Here is a 20,166-nt window from a genome sequence, read left to right as displayed (position 1 = left end):
ATCACAGCAAACCATTTGATCCTTACATTTGACAGTCCTGTTGGACGGTCCACTAGTACTCTTATATATTGACCTCAATGTTGAAACATGTACCTTTCCCCCTCATATCTATTTTAAGATAAAAATATAGAATAATTTCCATATATGTAGGCTATTTGTTCCTTTTAAATGGTTGCAGTTACCTTTAAGTGGTAGCAGTTTGAAATCTGTATCAGACTTGGAATCTTATGGACTGAGAGATAAGTTAACAGAGACCTTGAGAAAGTAAACAAGGCAGAAGTCAGATGCAGGATGTTTCACAGGTCTGCAGGTTGTTCCTGGCTACAGAAGTAAAACGTAAGTCTGTTGTTACAACAGCATACATATTGTAAATATACATATTTCTATTATTATGTACATACATATATATATAGTCCCTCTAACTACTAACTAATCTGCTGCTTTATTTGCAATATAAGGGAAGCATTGCAGTATTTTTAGATTTTTGAATTCGAAGAGCCTATTCCTGTTAAAATTAGTTGCAAAGCTCCTGTTGATAGCAATAGGAGCCATATCATTATTTTCAATGTTCATAAGCTAACACTGCTGATAACTAACTTGGGAAACTGAGACAGACTGTAGTCCCAAAGGAGATATCATTGAGGAGGTATCAAAAGTCTGTAGATTTGAGGCTTTGCTACACCACAGATTTCCTGTATGACCTTTAGATTACCTAATATGGTTCCCCTTTGAATCTATAAACTGGGCATAGCAGCACATCCTTATATTAAAAAGAGTGATGTGCTCAGATAATGATCTGTGGCACATTTTGTGATTGGAAGAGATTTCTCATAAGACTCAGACATAAGTTTGATCTGAAACAGTTGGGTAAATAGCACCAGTAATTAATTAATTATTAGTTAATTATCTCAGTTAATTAATAACTGATAGAGTAACTGCTGTTGCTCCGACTTACTGTGTAAGGCAATCATAGAATCACAGAATGGCCTGGGAAGGGACCTTAAATTAGGGAGCTGTGAGCCTTAGTATCATGTGCTGCTCCTACTGGCACTGTAGTACCACAGCAAAGTAATGATGCTGCAAATCAATTATGCTTCTTTTCTTGTATATATATCCAAATTGATGCAGGTTAATGAGATGTCAGTGCCTTCCAACTTGAGATATTCTATTAGTAAAACATAGTAAGTGTTTATACATTTAGACTGAGGCATATTTAAGGCAATGAAACTTGGTTTAGCCAGTAACAAAAATGGTTATGTTAAACCACATTGTCTTGTAATACTTAAGGGCTGAGGATGCATAAAGACAACTTGGTTCAGCTGACATGTGGTAACTTGTTAAGCCTTGGTAATTTCAGCTCATATAAAGGTGGAGATAAGAAATTGCTGTTGTTCCTCCTGGTATCAACATTTCTGACTATGGGAAAACAAGTCAGGCAATATAAAGGTCTTGAGAAGTTTTATACTGGTTAACAGTACTCCTCCTTCCTTTTCTCCCTTTCACTTCTTACAGATTTTAATCGGCTGAAGAAGAGAAATTCTGGTTCATGGGAAAACTTCTTTAATTTTTTTTTTTCTGTTGGGGGAGGTTTTGGTCAAAATTGATCTGGGAAATGAAAAGAAATTTTTCTGCCAACCAGAAATTTTGCCATAATTTCCTGCTGGAAACAGCAAACATTTATTTCTGAAATAAATGTGCTTTCTGATTCCTGCAGCTTCTCAGTTAAAATGGCATTTGACAGGTGACTCTGACTATCAGCTCTGTAGAGTAGTTGCAGAGCTACGTGCTATCAGTGGTGCTCTGGCAGCACTGCTCTGTGGGCTGACTGGAAGTCTGTTGCAGGGCTTCCAAGCTCCCAGCTGGCAATCTGTTCTTACTGTTCAGCAATCAGAAAGTCTGGAAAATACTGGGATTTCCATGTTTTCTGTACCCTTAGTAGGAAGTTACTCCTTTTACGCTCAGGGTTTCCAGAACTTCCAGCTTAGGTGGCTGAAACCATGAAAGCTTGGTGTTTTCTTTCTTTGGGACACTCTCTTGAGCAGATCTGCCTCCTGTATCCCTACTAAACTCACCTTTATTTCAAGTGAGCCACTTACACTTTTTTCTTCAGTACCAGGGTGGTGTTCTGTGCTATAGGATGCAGAAAGAAGGGCCTCCTGTCTGAGTATTTCACCCATCTCCTCTCCCTGGAGATGTACCTATCCCGCTTTTAACTAACTTGCTGGAGTAGGGGTAGCAATCCAGCTGTGGAAGAGTGGAATTTAGCGTGGGCTAATTCCTGCATGCAGTTTACCCAGCTTCTATGGGTGTGTCCTGCATGGCTGCTAGACCACAATGGAAACTACCCACGCAGCTTCAAACAGCTAATGAGGCGACCTCGCACCCACCACACCCAGCGACTGGAAGATTCTGGCCCATCTTGCAGAATAGCACTATGCAGTTACAGCATCTGGCTCTGGCAAGTCTGCAGGCACAGTCAGTCTTTGAAACAAAAACAAATGCAAGCACTGTTTCTTCCCACGTTTACATGACTAAATGCTGCAATGCACACATGTGGGCAAGAGCGGGAAGAATGCACTCCACCAGTGATTGTGAAGGCACTTTAGTGGCTCAGCACCCTGCAGGATCTGCTGCTTGAGCTGATCCACATCTTTTTCTAGCCACATCAAGGGTTTCACACATCTTAAGCAGAGTTGGCACTTGCAATGTGAAAGCTACCTAAAAGGTGTCAGAAATCATTCCAAATTGAAGTTTATCAGACATTCTTACAGGCAGATTGCAATTACACCTATGCTTAAGCCCTGAATATCCATACAGTTCACCAGAGCTGCAACTCTTTTCCAAGTCTCTTTCATACAAGAGTGATATGGATCTCCTGTGGTTGACATACAGGTACAGAAAAAATGGATTTCTTGCAATCTTGCTTGTGTTGCTACAAATATAGAACTAAGCACCTTCAACTTTTTTTATTGCCCTCATTACTCTTGGTCTGTGGACAGCTAGATGTGGCAGGAGACAGAAAATATTTTAGATGAAAGATGATAGAAGAAAGCAAGAATTGTTTTCAGTCTTCATTGGCACAGTAGGCCATTTCTGCATTTCCAACACTTTTGCAGAGGGGCTTATTCTGATACTGGGAACACCAAATGTACCTGATCTTTTATGGTTTAAGTGATTTCTGCATGAATGCATTGTGCTTGTGCAATTGCTTGTGCAAGTACCTGTGTGGGTGAACAGATTTGAGCCCATAAAGACTGTTTTGGCTCTTCAGTTCATCCTTGAAGATGTCTGCCAACCTTAGACTTTTACAGCAGGAATCTTGCGTAAGACCACATGTGCAAGAAAATCATCCATGCAACATTTAAAACCCATTGTTTCTTCCATTAGTTAAGAGGAAACACAGACTTATTTCTTACTGAATGTGTTTTTATGGCCTTCTCACAGCTTTGATGATCTTGTGGGAACATGTAATCATTAATTATTAAAAGGAAATCTAAGCTGCTCAAAGCTAAACACATCAGTTATCTTGTTAAGGAGAAAAATATATGTGAATGGATCAGGATGATTAAATCAATGCAAGACAGCATAACCTTCTGTTGTGATTGCATGTAGGGAACCTGATAATCTTAGTTGTCTCTGTTATAAGGGAGCAAAAATGTATTTTTACACATGCATTTTATTACAAAGTGAAACATGGTGCTCTAGGCACAAAGTGGGGCAAGAGAGTGTGTGCAAACACATATGTACATACTTGTGCATACACACATGTGTTCTTTTGGTACACTTCCTTCCAGATGCACTTGGAGTCCTGGCTGCTGTGAGGGTTTGGCAGCTTTCTTGTGCAGTGTGGATGTTTATCATTCTACTGTGATTGTTCATGTTGTGATGAGTTTCCCCTTGGGTGCATTTTTCAGGCACATGTTCCTGTCAACCAAGGTCAGTGCTGCGCTAGAGAAGCAGTGCACAGGTGCTGTGTCAGACTTAGCTTCTTTCTTTTGGCTGCAGACAGTAACACTTCTTAATTTAGCTTATGATTAAACCATTGCCCTGATACAAGACCTAATAGAGTCTTTCTACATGGATTTAAAAAAAAAAAGTTCTTTACATAAACAAGGGAAGAAATGAATGATTTCATAAACATAGTCTCTCAAGACCTGACCAAGAGCCTGTTAAAATTGATGTAAGGACTCCTTGGATTTTAGCAAGCTCTGTTTCAGGCCTTTAATGTATACTTGGGTGTTTATAGTCCCAGGTGGGAGTAGCTCTTTGTTGAATAGGAGGTGGTTTCTTACTTTACTCTCACTAGGTATAGTGCTGGTGGCAGTGGGGAAAGCTCAGGGTGATGGGAGAGTTCATGACAAAGAATGATCTTTTTCTTCGTGGGCGGCAACCGGCTTCTAAACAAAAAAGCCCTAAGGAGAGAAATGCATCAGGGTCATTACAACCGTCATTTGGCTTTTACTAACATGTATTCTTGAAAGAAACTGTTAACACAATTTTGCTGTTTCTTGCCAAACAGCGAGGGCAAACTGGCAATGTTTTGAAGCCAGAATTGGACTGCAGGCTTTAGAGCTCCTGTCTAGGATCAGCTGATCAAGAAATATGGGAAACTGAACATGCTTAACCCTTTTACCTGCAGAAATCCATGCTTCTGCACTCACAAACATGTAGTGTGTTTCTGTCCAGCTTCAGATGTGTAGTAGAGATTATGGAAAGGTGCGTTTGGAATCAAATCTGGCAAGGGATGTCAAGGACAACAAGAAGGGCTTCTTCAAGTACATCAGTAGCAAAAGGAAGACAAGGGAAAATGTGGGCCTGCTGCTGAATGGGGTGGGTGCTGTGGTGATGATGGATACAGAGTTATGTGGAGTTACTGAATGTCTCGTTTGCTTCAGTGTTTGCTGCTGAGGTCAGCTCTCAGGAATCCCAGCCCATGGAGGCAAGAGAGAACATCTGGAGTAAGGAAGACTTTTCCTTGTTCTCGCGGGATGGGGTTGGAGATCTTTTGGGCAAACGTGACATCTGCAAATCCATGGATCCTGATGGGATGCACCCACCAGTGCTGAGGGAGCTGCCAGATGTTATTGCTAAGGCACTCTTGGTGGTGATGGAGAATAGGAGAGGTGCCTGAGATCAGGCCACACTCCAAGGTCATGGAGCACAGGAGAAACGTGTGAGGATTGGAGCAAAGCCAATGTCACTAGAGTCTTCAAAAATGGCAAGAAAGAGGATCCAGGAAGCTAAAGGCCAGTCAGCCTCACCTCCATCTCTGGAGAGGGGATGGAACAACTTGTTCTAGGTGTCATCTCTAAACACGTGGAAGTAAAGAAAGTCATGAGGCATAGTCAGCATGGATTCACTTAGGGGAAATCATGCTTGACCAATCTGATAGGCTTCTAGGATGGACTGACTGGCTGGATAGATGAGAGGAGAGCGGTGGATGTTGTCTACCTTGACTTCAGCAAAGCTTTTAACACTGTTTCCCCATACATCTTCATGGACAAGCTCAGGAAGTGTGGGTTGAATGAGTGGGTAGTGGTGTAGACTGAGAACCAAATGCATGTCAGAACTCAGAGTTTTGTGATCAGTAGCACAGAGACCAGTTGGAGGCCTGCAGCCTGTGGTGTTACTCAGGGATCAGCACTCGGTCCCATCTTGTTCATCTTACTCATCAGTGCCCTGGATGAAAGAACTGAGTGCAGCCTCAGCAAGTTTGCTGGTGGTGCAAAACTGGGGTGAGTGGCTGGTACCCCAGAGAGCTGTGCTGCCATCCAGCAAGACCTGGATAGGCTGGAGAGCTGGGTGGAGAGGAACCTGATGAAATTCAACAAAGGCAAGTGCAGGGTCTGCAGCTGGAGAGGAATAGCCCCCTGTACCAGCACAGGCTGGGGACTGACCTGCTGGAAAGCAGCTCTGAGCAGAAGGACCTGGGGGTTCTGGTGGACAACAAGCTGTCCACGAGCCAGCAGTGGGGGCCCAAGATGGCCAATGGTATCCTGGGGTGCATTAGGGAGAGCATTGCTGGCAGGTTAAGGGAGGTGATCCTGCCCCTCTGCTCAGCCCTGGTGAGGCTGCATGTGGAGTTCTGTGTCCAGTTCTGGGCTTCTCTGTTCAAGAAAGACAAGGGACCACTGGCGTGTGTCCAGCAGAGAGCAATAAAGATGATGAGGGGACTGGAGCATCTCTGAGGAAAGGCTGAGGGAGCTGGGCCAGTTCAGCCTTGAGAAGAGATGAGGGGATCTTAGTGCAAAGAAATATCTTAAGTGTGGATGTCAAGAGGATGGGACCAGACTTTTCACTGGTGCCCAGTGATGGGACAAGGGGCAAAACCTGAAACCCGGGGAGTTCCATCTTAATATGAGGAAAGCCTTTTTTACTGTGTGGGTGGCAGACCACTGAAACAGTCTTCCCAGTGGTTGTGAAGTCTCCTTCTCTGGAGGTATTGAAAATCTGCCTGGACTGTGCAACCTGCTGCAGGTGAACCTGCTTTAGCAGGGGGGGTGGACTAGGTGATCTCCAGGGGTCCCTCCCAACCCCAACTATTCTGTGAAAGTTGCACCAGATTTTTTGCCTTTCTTTGAATGACAGTAATAATAACCTATGATGTGGTACTGCTTTAAGATCAAGGATGTTGATATTAATTGACTTTAAAATTGAAATAAATTTATTCTTCTCTTTAGACTGCATAATGGTTTTGCTTTCACTAGGAGTGGGTAAAAGCTAGATTTCAATCTTGTTGGTCAGATTTTTCCTGTTAAGCTAGCACATACTATCCAGAGTAAAGGAGGAGTCGATGAATCCTCCCAGGACCTTGTACTTTCTCTGCTTGTCCTGTTTTTCCTGGAAAAGACAGGCTAGAATTCACCTCTCACTGTGTCTAAATTGACAAGATCCATGATGTGTGAGAAATTCAAGGTCTGAGAAGAGACACCTGTCCCAAGGGTCTATCACAACTTAGGATTCACTGTGACTCCAGTACTGCTGTTGTGCCATAGCTGCATTAGCCTTTTTAGAAAGGCTGGTAGGTAAGCAATGGTATACTGGAGTACAAAATCAGCAATTAAATATGAAAAGGGAAAAAACCTTTTTTGTGGTTGTTGCGGTTTAATCCCAACTGGCCACTAAGTATCATGGACCTGACTTCCCCCTCACTAACTTCCCCCTCACTCTGGTGGGATGGAGGAATTGGAAAAAGGTAAAGCTATGGGTTGAAAAAGAACACTTTAATAACTGAAAAAATAAGTAAGGTGTAATAATAACAATAATAATAATGAAAATGAGAGGAAGGGGAATAAAATCCAAGAGAAACAAGTGGTGTACAATACAGTTGCTCATCATCCACTGACTGATACCCAGCCCATCCTACAGCAGTGACCAACCCTTCCTGGCCAGGTGTTCTAGTTTATATACTGGGCATAGCCTTCTATGCTATGGAATATCCCTTTGACCAGTTTGCTTCATCTGCCCTGGCCATGCTCCCTCTCAGCTTCTTGTGCACCACTTAAGCATGGGAAACTGAAAAGACCTTGACTTCAGGTGAGCACTACTCAGCAACAGCTAAAACATCTGTGTTATCAACATAATTGTCATACTGAACCTAAACAGCACTGCACCAGCTGCTAGGAAGAAAATTAACTCTATCCCAGCTGAATCCAGGATAGTAGTGACAGGAGGTATTGTAAGGTTTCACTGAAGCTGGACATAGATATAAAATGATATATATATATATGTCATATATATAAAAGGATATATAAAGGGTGGGCTGGAATCTAACTTGCTGTTTGCCCATTTCTTCATTCATTTGGGTAGTTTGATTCTGTATCACTAGGTTATGTAAACTAAATATTGCTTAAATGCATGACTTTAGCAAGTTCAGTGCAATCCACTCCATTCAATACATTAAGCAGCTTCCTTGGAAGCTTATAGAACAGTTTTCTTATTGATCTGAGGGACTTGTTTTGTTGATACTAAGTTGGTACTTTTTAATATGCTTTTGAATTTACTTGGAGCATTTGACTGTGCCAAGCTCTGCAAAACTGGAGGAAATGTAATTCAGTAACTGTACAGTACAGGATTTCTTGTACATACTGTGAATGTTGGCACAGATGGAAGCTGGATTAGGTGAACAGTGCTGAACTCAGAGTATTTTGGATTTTTTTCTTGCACACATAAAGAAAAATAAAATGAACTCATTTACTTGAGGTCATTCTGTAATAAATCCACTTTAATCAATGATGTAAACTACTGAGGTGTGTTACTGATACAGCTGCATTTTATTACCTGCTTTGTAGAGCACAAATAGCAGAGAGAACCAGGTAAGGGCTTTTAGTTTCAGATGCAGGATGTGTGATGCAATCCACTACAGGGTATATGCACAGAGCGTATTTTTGAGCTACTTTACTTTGAAATCTCTGCCAGACATCTATGCAGCCAGACAGTAAACAAAGAAAATGATACCTTAGGCCAGGAACCTTCAAGAGCACAGAGGGTTTTCCTCAGAGACTGGAAGGGGAAGCATAGCATGTGTAAAGTCACTAAGGTTAGTAGGCCAGCCAAGAGCAGCACTGTGCCTGTGAGCTACATGTATGGGGTCTGAAGTCATTGGGAGTTTTGCAACTAATTTCAGAAGAGGTAGGACTGCCCCAAGTGTTTCGACAGCGGTTTCATTCCATTGGTATCAACTGATTTACTTCAGATTTGGTGAAGGATGAGCAAGGTGAGTTTCATCTGCTGTCAAAGAAGGTTGTGAAATTTTATATGTATTGCTTAATTCAAAAAACATTTTCCTCTCTCAAATACTTCATGAAAGTTTTGTCTTAGTCTATGTAAAAGTGCTTTCTAACAGAACCATGTTCTGATGCTGTTGAACACAGATTCCTCTGCACAATAAAGAATTCTAATTGCAGTGAATATTAACTGCAGACTCCTCCAGATCCCGAGATGGGACTTTGTAGTTTAAAGTTTTGATATGTAGCTTACATGTTTTTAGAAATTCTGTGAAATTAATGAAAAGATTGAAGAAAACACTGTGGTGTTTTGATATTTTTTTTTTTCCCATAGCCAAACATAAGGTTAAAAGCAAAGCTTGAAACAATCTGGCCTGGCTGCACAATTTGTTTTAGACTTTAAGAAGGCTTGAAGAATTATTTCCCATTCTTCAGTTGCAAGTGAATATAGCAACCAAGTTAAAAATAATTCCCAAAATGGAATATTAAGCATAAAAAGTATTCATAGAAAGCAAGGCTATTGGAATATGGTAATACTTCTGCTGATTTTAGTTTGGCTTTTGAGGTGTGAAGGTTTTTTATTTAGTTAGTTTTCAGGTGATTTATTTTTGATCCACTTGTAATAATGATTATTATGACGTGAGTACAATAATGTAGTGGCCAGCTAATGACAGTCTTCTGCACCATCAAAATCAATTTATCATGCCTGTTGGGAAATGTAGTTTCAGGTCTTTTCTCCCCATCATAATGAAAAACACCCGTAGTGTCAAAAGTTGTTTTCCTTGTCTGTCGAACAGTACAATAGAGAAATTTGGAGAGGTTTTAGAGCTCTTAACTTCTTTCTTTGGAGCATCTGAACACTGGCTCTTCTGCAGCAGGAAAACTAATGTTCTGCTGGAGGTAGAGAAGAGATTGAGTAGCAGAAGATGTTTAATTGAAGAGAAGGCAAATAGGAGGAAAACTTCAAAATGGGATTTCTTTCTGTGGATATTTGTAACCCAGAGGATTCAATCTCTGAACATCCTCCAGAATCTGGGGAGACTGGCAGGTAGTCTGACAGAGAGTTTGTACCAGTGATATGCTGTCTGGGAAAACAGCAAGTATTACCAAGAATTGGTCCTTGTATTTCAGTGGCAGTTTTGCAGAAAGAATACTCAGAACTGTAATTGATCTATTTAAAGGTCTTAGTCATTCTGACATTGCCCTATCTTCTTCTCTTTTCTCCCTGTATACTATCATTGCCTGTAAAGTGAAGAAAATAATAATCATAGCTCTATCTTCCTGCTTCACTGGGTGGGAGTGTGCTATAGTCAAAAGACTGGTGCAATGCTGTGCAGAGTAGGGAGAAGCCAAGTTTACAATATAATAATGAATTACCAGCTCCTTTCTAATATAGGAAGGAAAAGAATTTTTGCTTTAGAATAATCCCCCTACATAAAAAGGATTTTCTCAACAGTTTTGTGTTTGAGATTCTGTGTTTTCCTCAGGGTTCGTCAAAGGGGTCACACATTGACAACCTTCAGCAGTGAGTAGCTGGATGAGACCTGTTAAATCCAAGAATTGTTTTTTTTTTTTCAGAAATGTAGATCATAACAAGCTCAGGACAAGAGAGGCGGTTAACCTTCCCAAGATTTCGACAGCTGCATTGGAGCAACTGACCCTCACTATGTGAATAAGAGATTTTCACTTCAAGGGCTGGATTTGCTCTCTCCCCATCAAGATCATGGCCAAAATTATTTTGCCAGGTTGAGAGTAGTCCTGAATCTGCAGCATCCCTACTACTATATAACCCCTGTATTCATGGGGTTATATGGTGGTCATATGCCTGGGTTGCAAAAAGATGATTAAGGTTCTTTAAGCAGAGTACTAATAACAGAAAATTAAGGGCCCATTGACTCTTTACAGGAAGCCTATTTAGCTAATACCAACAAAGCTTTTTTTCCCATTTTAACTAACATGGTTTTGTTTTAGCTGCTTTTGTTGTAATTCACTCTGGCTTTTTTCAACCCTTGCACTTTGCCTTTGTGATCTCTGTTTTCTTTCCATTCAGAATTTTCTTTTCTACACTTCTCTCAGGCAGATTCCTTCCATCCACTACAAGAATAAGTCTAAAATCAATTGTTGATTGAAATCTTGGTTCCCTGGGTGATTCTCTCCACTGCCTTTAGTAGTGTCAGGATTCAAGATACATTTGTTTTTCTTTCTTGCCATTACACAAATAGTGCTCCCCAGTAGGACTTTGAAGTTCATATTGTATTCATTAATAAGATTTTAAATCTTCTTGAGACTGTCCCTCCTAGCCCTTCTTCACCAGCAGGATGTGTAGCCCATTGCATATGAATTGGTTCCGGGAGTGGGGCCAGGGAGTAAGGGAATAGGGCTGGGCCAGGAAGCAGGAATAACTGCTTCCCTAAGTGTAGGAAAAGGGATTTCAGGGTCCAAGCTTGTGAGGGTTGAGGAGGTGAGAAGTGCTGTCATCTGCACTGACCATGGCAGGGAGTGGGGTCTGCTAGGACCCTAGGAGGGTCACAATTTTTGAACCAGCTGTGAATTCAAAAGTTGGTTTGATCAAACCAGGATGAACTGTTTCCAGCACAGTTTTGGCTACCCACAACCTCAGTTGGCTTAGTCCTGTATTCCTGATGCCAATGCATTGCCCAATGATGTCAGCGGGTGTTTTTGGGTTTGCAAGGAATGCAGGAATGGGATCTCTGAAAAACAGAATCTGTATGTAGAAACGTTCTAAAACAGAAGGATGTTTTGCAGAAGCTTGCCTGAAACATTTTAGCGAGAAAACTGGGTTCCTTCAGGCCCTTGGCTATTGTTTTTATGAATTATCCTTGCAGGTAGCTTGCATTCTTCCATGCTGTCATCAGACACTTTTGTGAAATGCTTCTGAGGGCAAATAATTCAGGGCACTCTTTCTGGCCAGGACAGCATACGCCAATTGCCTGGATACCACTGAAGTTTGCAAGACTTCAGAATTACTTTTCTGAATTATGCCTTGTCAGATCATTATAGATATTCCAGTGGATCATCTGTGGAGCTGATAACATCTCTCACATGTTGAAGATTTTAACTTTATTTTTGTCCTGGAATTTAGCAGTATGCTATTGCACCTTCATAGCCCTTTGCTGGGCTTGATGTTTTCATCAGTTGTTAAAGTGGAGTGGAGTCACCACACTTCCTCCAAGAGTATTTCCTGCCAGAGCCCGTAGTATGGCTGCCTTTAATATTTCTTCTCATTCTTGTCAAAGGAGTAGCCTTCCTTTCCTTTTTCTTGGTTTTACTCAGTGGCATGTAAGGTCTGAGAGACGAAATTGGTTCTTCGTAGGAGATGTGTCACACATGGTATGAAGCAATGCCTTTGTCAATGGGTCTGTAATGAATTCATTGCTGGATCTTACAATCCACAAGCGCTTTCTGTGCCCTTCTGCAAAGGACTGATTATAGTTTGATGCAGAGAATAGTATTACCTTTTCTGATGCGATGCTCTAAGCATTCAGGGATTCCTTATTAAGTGTCTGGCATGCCTAATAAATTCACCAGGTTTATTCCCAGGTAGCTTTAGGATGAAAGCTTCTGAAATGTGTCAGCTGGTTAGATGTTAGTTTTTATACTCAAGATGTGCTCAACACCAGAGTTCCTGCTGTAGCAGTATGTTGAATCAATTTCCATGTAGCCTTCAGCCACTGCTGTGTGTTGGCTTTTGTCAGGCTGTGACAACCCTAACTTGGGGGGTTTTCTTACCTTCTGAGGTCTTGGGGTTTTCTTACCTTCTGCGAGAAATGTCATTGGCCTTTTCTGACCTTGCCTTGTGGTCACACATGAGATTTTGAAAGACCTTTTGAAATTACTTGGCTTCTCCCTTGGTACGATAATATTGCAGAGTACTACTTCCTGGATTTTCCTGCTAGAACATAACAGTTTTTACAGTGGTAAAGTTTTAAATAGAGTTTGAAATACTTGGCATCAGGATAGAGGTTTTTGCATGCAATATATTAGTCAATGTGACTTACTAAACCCCTAAAAAGAGTGGCTTTTGCAAGAAACTGCATATTCCCTAGTAAATCATAGGAGCATAGGAATGGGAGGGAGCTCAGGCAACCAGTCCATCTCTCTGTTTTGTGGCTGAGCCAAGGACTATTTTTGACAGTGATTTGTCTAACTTTTCCATAATGGACTCCAGTGATGAGGATTCCATGACCAGCCTCAGTGAGCTGTTCCAGTGTATGGCTGTTTTTGTTAGTTATTTTGTCCTAATAGCTAACAAATCTTCTTTTACCACACGGTAAGCGGAACTATTCTTCTAACCTTGCTGAACCTGAAGAACAGTTGATCACTGTCCTATTTATTACAGCATCTTGCATATTTTAAGACTTATGTCTTCCCTCAGTCTCTTTTCTAGACTAAACAAACCCAAATCTTTCAGCTTTTCTTCCTAGATTGTATATTCCAACCTGGTGTGTGGATTATTTTTGTTGTTCTTCTCTGGACCACTCAGATTGTCTGCATAAATCTGGAAACATATAGTTCAAAATGGGACTTTATTTTTGATTTGAGGTATCACAAGTGCCAAGAGGTGTGGATTAGTTACCTCTCATAGAAAACCATATTTGCAAGAGAATCATACTTCTAACATAGTTTCCACATGGTTGTATTAAAGATTTTCTACAGCTTTGTAGCTAACTTGCTTTTTTCTACTTTGTTAATTTGATTTTCCTGCTGAAGTACAGAATTTGTCTTTTTTATTTCATCCCATCAGTTTCACAGCCAGTGGTTAATTGACAACCCCTTCAACCTGTCCTGTGAAGGTTTTTCTACTTTTCACAGCCAGATGCCCTGCAAATTTGAAGTGTATTTTAATATTCCACCATTCTGCTTCTAGCTGGGCTTTAGTCAATCTTTTCAAAACAAAGAGATATTAATACATAATTCATCCAGGAATCATATGGTAATGTATTTTGAAGAACTTTCTTCTACTGGTTTCCCAATGAAAATGCTGAAGGTAATGTTGCGCAACTTGTGTCACAATCTTTCTAAACTTGAGATCCTATTTTCTGTTTCTCCCTTAACCTGTGGACCATAAACATGGAACAAAATAGAATGGTCTGAGATGATTTATTTTTCATCTCCATTAGGAAGGTTGTCCAGAATACTTCCTGTGTCCCTGTTTCCCCAGCCCTTCCCTAGAGCCAGTAGTCACTTCTGATCTGGTCTGAGTCACACCTGATAGTTTTATTAGTGCTCACGAACAGCATTGGGCAATGGCTGGATCACTGGCTGAAACTTGGCAGTATGTCTGTAATATCATGGATTTGGGCTTCTGGCAGGCAGGCAGCTGACACCCTGGGACACTGGTTTGACAATGGACGTCTCTGTTCATCTCAGAAGTAATTGTAACAGAAAAAAAAATAATCTTGCTGTGATAGCCATCTACAAAGCAGAAAAAAAAAATAAAAAGAAAACATAGCAATTTACCTAGTGTCTGGTCTATTCACTAACAGATTTCTCAACACTGAAATGGTTCCTCTTTTCTTCCCAAATTATTTAAGAGCAATAAACATACTCATCAGCTGACTTGTTCTCCAGTGGCTTTGAGAAAGTTTTTAAAGGGCTGCTTAATTTCCCCCCCTTAATTCCTGGCAAAATCACAAATATCTAACTGAACTCACATTACTTAAATGGAAACTAATAGAAGAGGTGGTTGTACAAGTAGTTCAGGGTCTGGTCACAAATATGCTCTAAGCTGCTGGTTCCCCTGGGTGAATTTCACCTTGAACAGAGAAAAGAATTACACCTGGTTAGCTCAAAAAAGGTAACTATCCTTCTCGTATTTTAGTCAATCTAGCTATAGAGTGAAGTGGAAGGACAGAAGGGGAATCTAAAGAGTGTTGGCCTGATAGCTCAGTGGTTATTTATAGCAAAAGAGAATAATCATAAAATAAGATGAAAATATTTTCATTTTAGACTGTTATCCTAAAACAAATCACAACCAATCTGAACCAATAAATAATGGAGAGAAGTGTTTAAAAAGGAAAAAAAAATACTAATGAAAACATGATTTTTTAAAAAAAATGTTTCTTCTGGAAGCATGCCGTGCCAGCTGCAGTAGTAAACATACCTCCTTTGAATCACTGAAGATGAAAACCAGCCACATACTTGAGCTTAGATGGTTCCTATGGGTTTATAACTCTTTTGTATCTTTTGAGCACTCACTAAAATACAGCACACAGATTTTTAAATTATGATTCTGGCTGTAGAGGCACAACACATTCTTTTCTGTTTTTAATAAGTCTCTCTCTTTGTGCAACAAATCCTTCTAAAAAATTGTACCAGCAGTGCTAACCAATGGGTAGCAGCTAGAGGCTGGGGGGAGAGGAATTACTTTGGCTGGACAGAGACTAAGGGATTTGTACACCCAAATTTCTATTGTTTTTAATAAGAATTTGGCTTCAAAAATCATAGCCCTTATATGTATTCAGTCTCTAAGAACTGGAGGCCTCTAACCATGCATTCCTATCTTGCTGGATCCAATCCCCCACTGGCTGGTGCACCAGCTGGGGGAGGCAGGTATGGCATCGCACACAGCCCCTGGCAGGACTCCTCCCTTGTCAGGTGCATGTGGCTGCTTTTCTGGTTGAGGGCATCTACCATCTGCTGGCTGGAGATTACAGGTGGGGGAAGGAGGAACCCATATCCCACCAGGAGTGCAGAGGTGACTTAACAATCTTGAGAAGGTTTACTGGGTTATAATATGGATTTGTTTTTCTCATTCTGTCAGTGGCTTTTTGGAAGATTAGTGGAGACTTTATGAAAATGCAGGGTACTTGTGCATTCTACCTGTATTCCATATGCTCTGGTAAATTGTCATTCTGATTCTCCCATGCAAATAACTGAAGGAAATGGAAAAATAAAATTTAAAAAAATCCTTTTAATAAAATTAATTATCTCAGTTCCAATGGGAAACCTGAGTGAAAATGTGGAAATATTAAGTATATAACAAGGGGATGTTAATTTATTTTGTGAAGACCTCTATGATTATTGAGAACTTTGTGATTTAGGATTATTTACAGGAGGGCTAAGTGTTACTGTTATTTTCCTGTAATCAGTTTATCAGTGGCTGATAATAAAGAATGTAATTTGGTAAGGTGTAATTTGCAGGTGAAGGGAGTTTTTGCAATAATGTTTGCATTTTCACTACCTTTTCAAGGGTCTCTTTAATTTTTACAGAAGAGAACTAGCTATACAAGGACAGCTACATATGCTGATTAAAAAATTGCAAAGGAGTAGATTCTTGAGCAGAACTTCAATGGTGGTGCAGTTAGTTTAACATATGTTCACTGTAAGTTTGTTAATGTGGAGGATGTCAGAAAAATGAGACACTTAGAAACCTTGATCAAGGCATCAAGACAATGAGACACATCATTTTGACACGGGAATTTTTATGGATTGCATGAGGTTGGCTGTACTCCAGAATTAGTTCCAGGCTGAACTGTAGTTCCATTCTGTATCTTCCTTCATGTTAGAAACCTGAGTAGTGAGTGGTTATTACACTGAACTGTATTACGTGCACTGTTTAAGCACGCTGAGTACAGTAAATGATTGTGACTCTATTTTTAAGTACGCTTCTCTTTTATGTGTTTTTACTTAGAATGGCTCTGTAGGTTAGTGTTGGACACAGCCTGTACACACAGTGCATGTGGTTCTGAAAGGAAGTCACGTTATCTGCCAGTGCTGAGCATAAAGAAGAGGGGAACTGGTCTCCTAACTGTATGAAAAGAATGTATGAACAGGCATAATATTTTCACTTTCCTGCCATTACAGCTGCTGCTTTTATCCCAAGAAAATAAATGATCAGTGCAGATAAGGTGATGGCTGAAATTCTCCATATGTTTCCATAGATATGCAGCTTTCTGGCAGAATAGCACAATTCTTTGTGCAGGCAACTGAATCACCAGAGCTAGTGGGCTAGATTAATGTGAGGAATTATATTTAAATGCCTCTTTAGTGCTTAGGATATCTCTAGGTGTCACTGGCATTCACCTGCCTTCCCACCTGCCTTCTCTCCCTCTATGCCAATAGTTTCTGGGCTAGTTTCTGCTACTGAAATACCCATAGAACCTACCAGTCTGTTTCTGAGTTTGTGCCACCTGCCTGTGTCCTGACCACATCAATCTCTGTGGGGTTCAGCCCACATCTTAAAACTGAGGGAAATGTGTTCTCATCCTCTTTTCTGTCTTGCTTGTGGTCACAGAAAAAAAGTGTGTAGAGAATATGTATAATTTCATCAGAAAAAGGCCTGTTTTGTGGTTTTGAATCAAGCATTCCTTAGGGTTCTTACCTTTCAGTCAGGAGATGTTGGGATTTTTTTGCCTGCTTTGGTGAATTAAAACATCTTTTTGCCAGGAGAATGATGTAACACTATCCAGGGCTGGGGTTTTAGTATTTGGTGCCTTTCTACTTATGTTCCTGCTGAATTTTCCCTATGCAGTATCTGGAGGGGTAAGAAAAAGAATGGTGTCTAGAAAATCTATCTTAGGATATTTACTACAGAGGAAGGAGAGGTAGGTCTATTCATTGAGACTAATAGGCATCAAGAAAGAGGAATAGTATTTTTTTAAAAAAGGATGAAAATAAAAAGGTGTGTGTGTCTGGATGATGGGTAGGACAGAGGGAACCTGCTGTGCCATCTTGGTGGCTGACTTTTTGCTGGAAGATGTAGGTTAAAAGTCTCAGCAGAGGAAGAACAGAAAACCAAGGCTGAGACTGAGCCATTTATGAGTGTGTATCTGTGTGTGTGTGTGTGTGTGTGTGTAGGCAATCTTATACTGCACTTGTCTTTGTGTTTCCTACTGGCTGGTTTAAGCAGCTTCCTGTTTAGTTTGCTGGTGCCTGTGTATCCCATTTCAACGTGCCTCTGATTGATTTATGTGTTGCTGCCAGCTTGAGACAGCTGATGTGGTTATCACCTCTAGCTGTTTACCCCGCCCTAAAGAGCTAAATAACTCCAGTGGTTCAGCAGCTGGTTTATGAACAGCTCAAATATCAGCTCAGGGAGAGTGAGGGCAACACTTGGGCACAGTAAGCTCACCAGCTGTCCGAGGCTGAGCCGTCTCTTCTCGTTCATGTGAGCCAGTGTCCCCTCACATGGCACAGGCCAGATACAAAGCAGTTCTGTGGCCAGGTGCCCTTTCGAATTTAGCTTAGATACACAAGAAATAAATTTTATAGTGCTGAATGTAGTCCATCTAGTATAATTCTTCTGAATTAAAGTGCCTAAACTCTGTGTATAATGAGGCGCCTCATCTGCAGATGATAAATTGGGAAGTACTGTTAAGACTAGGAAAGCCCATTCGGAGTATACCTGGAAATAGGCACCTCAAGAATGTCACTTGGAAAGGAGGACATCAGAGACTGGGATTCAGTTACTTAAATATGTCTCTGCTTCTGGACCTGTTTTTTAGATTCTTTTCATAACTCTAAGTGGAGAAATGACAATATAGAGCATTTCTAATGACTCAAATAGGCTGAGTAATGGGGCATCCCAACCTGTTCATTCCTGCCCCATTTTTGCAGTTGCCTCGAACTTGCATAGCAAAGGGTGAAGTTCCTCTTAGGTACCCAAATAAAAGTTAGTTTCTCTAAGTGTTCACCTACTCCCTAGTGGCTTTATTGCAGTATGTATCTAGAGTCCCTTGACTTAGGGTTCTCAGCTTGGCATTATGATTTAGAGAGAGAAGATGGATGAGATGTCAATATTATCAATTGCTCTGGGTCTCTGGGACGCTGGGAAATGTCTAGCTGATACAAACTGTGTAAACAAATCTCTGTGAAAAGCTATTTTAAATTAGAGTTTACACAGTTGAGGAAAAACTTTGGTTTCTTTTTTCTGTCCGGGTTAGAATGACAAAGGTAGATACATATAAATAATGTTTTTCCTTGGAATTTTTATCTAGTTATTTTCCATTTCTTTCTCTTTTTCTTGTTTACAGTCCCCATGCTTATGTAACAGCTCTCAAGAGGAAGCTGCTAACAAGTCCATCTGATTGTTTGTGCCAGCTGTTTTAGTGGAGGCATGCTGGGTGCAACTGAGCTCCACCTTCATTTTTGGGGTATGTTATACAGTGACAGCATAATATATGGTTCAGTCAGACTGATAGCTGCTTAACCTCTTGGTACTCTTTTCATTAATTCTTTCTTGGATCAGTTATTGTGTTTTGTCTGTCACAAAACTGGTTTGAAAACTGCTCTGGGCATGGAATGTGTCATTCATTTAAACAACATCAAGGCACACTGTTCATGTTTAATTATTACTTTAATGCAAGTGCTAAACTGTTTTCAGTTACATCTAACAAACATGTTTTCTGGGACTGGTTGCTGGCTGACCTCGAGTAAGGGCATGTTAGGCTAAGCCTTGAAATGCTGCATCAAGCTGTCATCTCAAATAGAAGTGAGCTCATTCATCCTCCTGTGAACTATCATATAGATGAACTGAAGGAAGCAGGATATATTAAGTGCCCACCACAAAGGACATTGCAGTGTGCTGATTTATGATGAGAAAATTCTAGAGTAATCCTATTGATGATGCTTAAAAACATCTGTTCACAGTGTTGCAGTAACTAAGCTAGCAATACCATGTAGTAGATGAAAGCCACCTGTTGACGAAATCTTTAAAATTGATATATAAATATTTCTGTTGGTGCTGTTGCGTCAGTTATTTTTCAGGATATCCATTATGGCATGTCACATTCATTTGGAAATGGTCAGAACATTTATAGTCCCAGTTTCAGCAGAACATGAGCATGTGATCAATGCTCTTGCTTTCAGTTGCTCAAAAAACCAGTTTGATGCAATGATTAGAAGTGAATGTCATGCTAAGTTACCTTTAATGACAGACAGAAAAAGTATCTAAGTAGAATTTTTTTCGGAATAAGGTACATGTAGAAAGCAAGGTCTAAGCTTTGTCTATTCGAGAGATCATTCTAAAAGATTAAGAAGAAACCATCACAATACCTAATGACTTGGTAATGGTAGGATTTGCTGGGTTTTGACATGCTCCAAATAAATTACTTCTGAGCAATGGATTTTGGGACATCCACAATCACTTAATAGGGCTGATGCATTCCAATTTTAAACTAAGTCAGAGGGCACATCCGCTTCAATTGACCTACCATTCACCCTGATAACATCATTACTCTATCTTGACTAATATAATAACAGCACTCCTATAAAGATGCAGACCTGACTTAAAATTTCCTACAGGCATGATCCTAAGGCTTGAGAGAGTTGTTTGTTTCTAAGTAACATCTGTTGGGAAAATCCATTATATCTGTCAGTGGATTTGTTTTGACATCTGAGACCGAACTTTCCCAGGTTCTCCCTTTCCTTTCCTTTCCTTTCCTTTCCTTTCCTTTCCTTTCCTTTCCTTTCCTTTCCT

The 20,166-nt window shown here is 40.5% G+C and overlaps 1 long non-coding RNA gene across 1 annotated transcript in view; it reads left to right on the top strand.

Annotated features, from left to right (window-relative positions):
- The window catches only part of LOC121673594, a 272,596-nt gene that overhangs the window by 11,318 nt on the left and 241,112 nt on the right, over positions 1–20,166 (top strand). The window contains exon 2 of the long non-coding RNA XR_006019254.1: positions 18,722–18,841. This is a non-coding gene — a long non-coding RNA (uncharacterized LOC121673594). The remainder of the gene's footprint in view (positions 1–18,721; positions 18,842–20,166) is intronic.

The sequence above is a fragment of the Corvus kubaryi genome, unplaced genomic scaffold (genome assembly GCF_017639235.1).
Source record: "Corvus kubaryi isolate FWS band 111438036 unplaced genomic scaffold, C.kubaryi_AGA036_p1.0 66, whole genome shotgun sequence".
In the NCBI taxonomy this organism is placed as follows: domain Eukaryota; kingdom Metazoa; phylum Chordata; class Aves; order Passeriformes; family Corvidae; genus Corvus; species Corvus kubaryi.
Note: the sequence above shows the minus strand (reverse complement) of the source record. Positions and strands in the feature narration are given on the sequence as shown.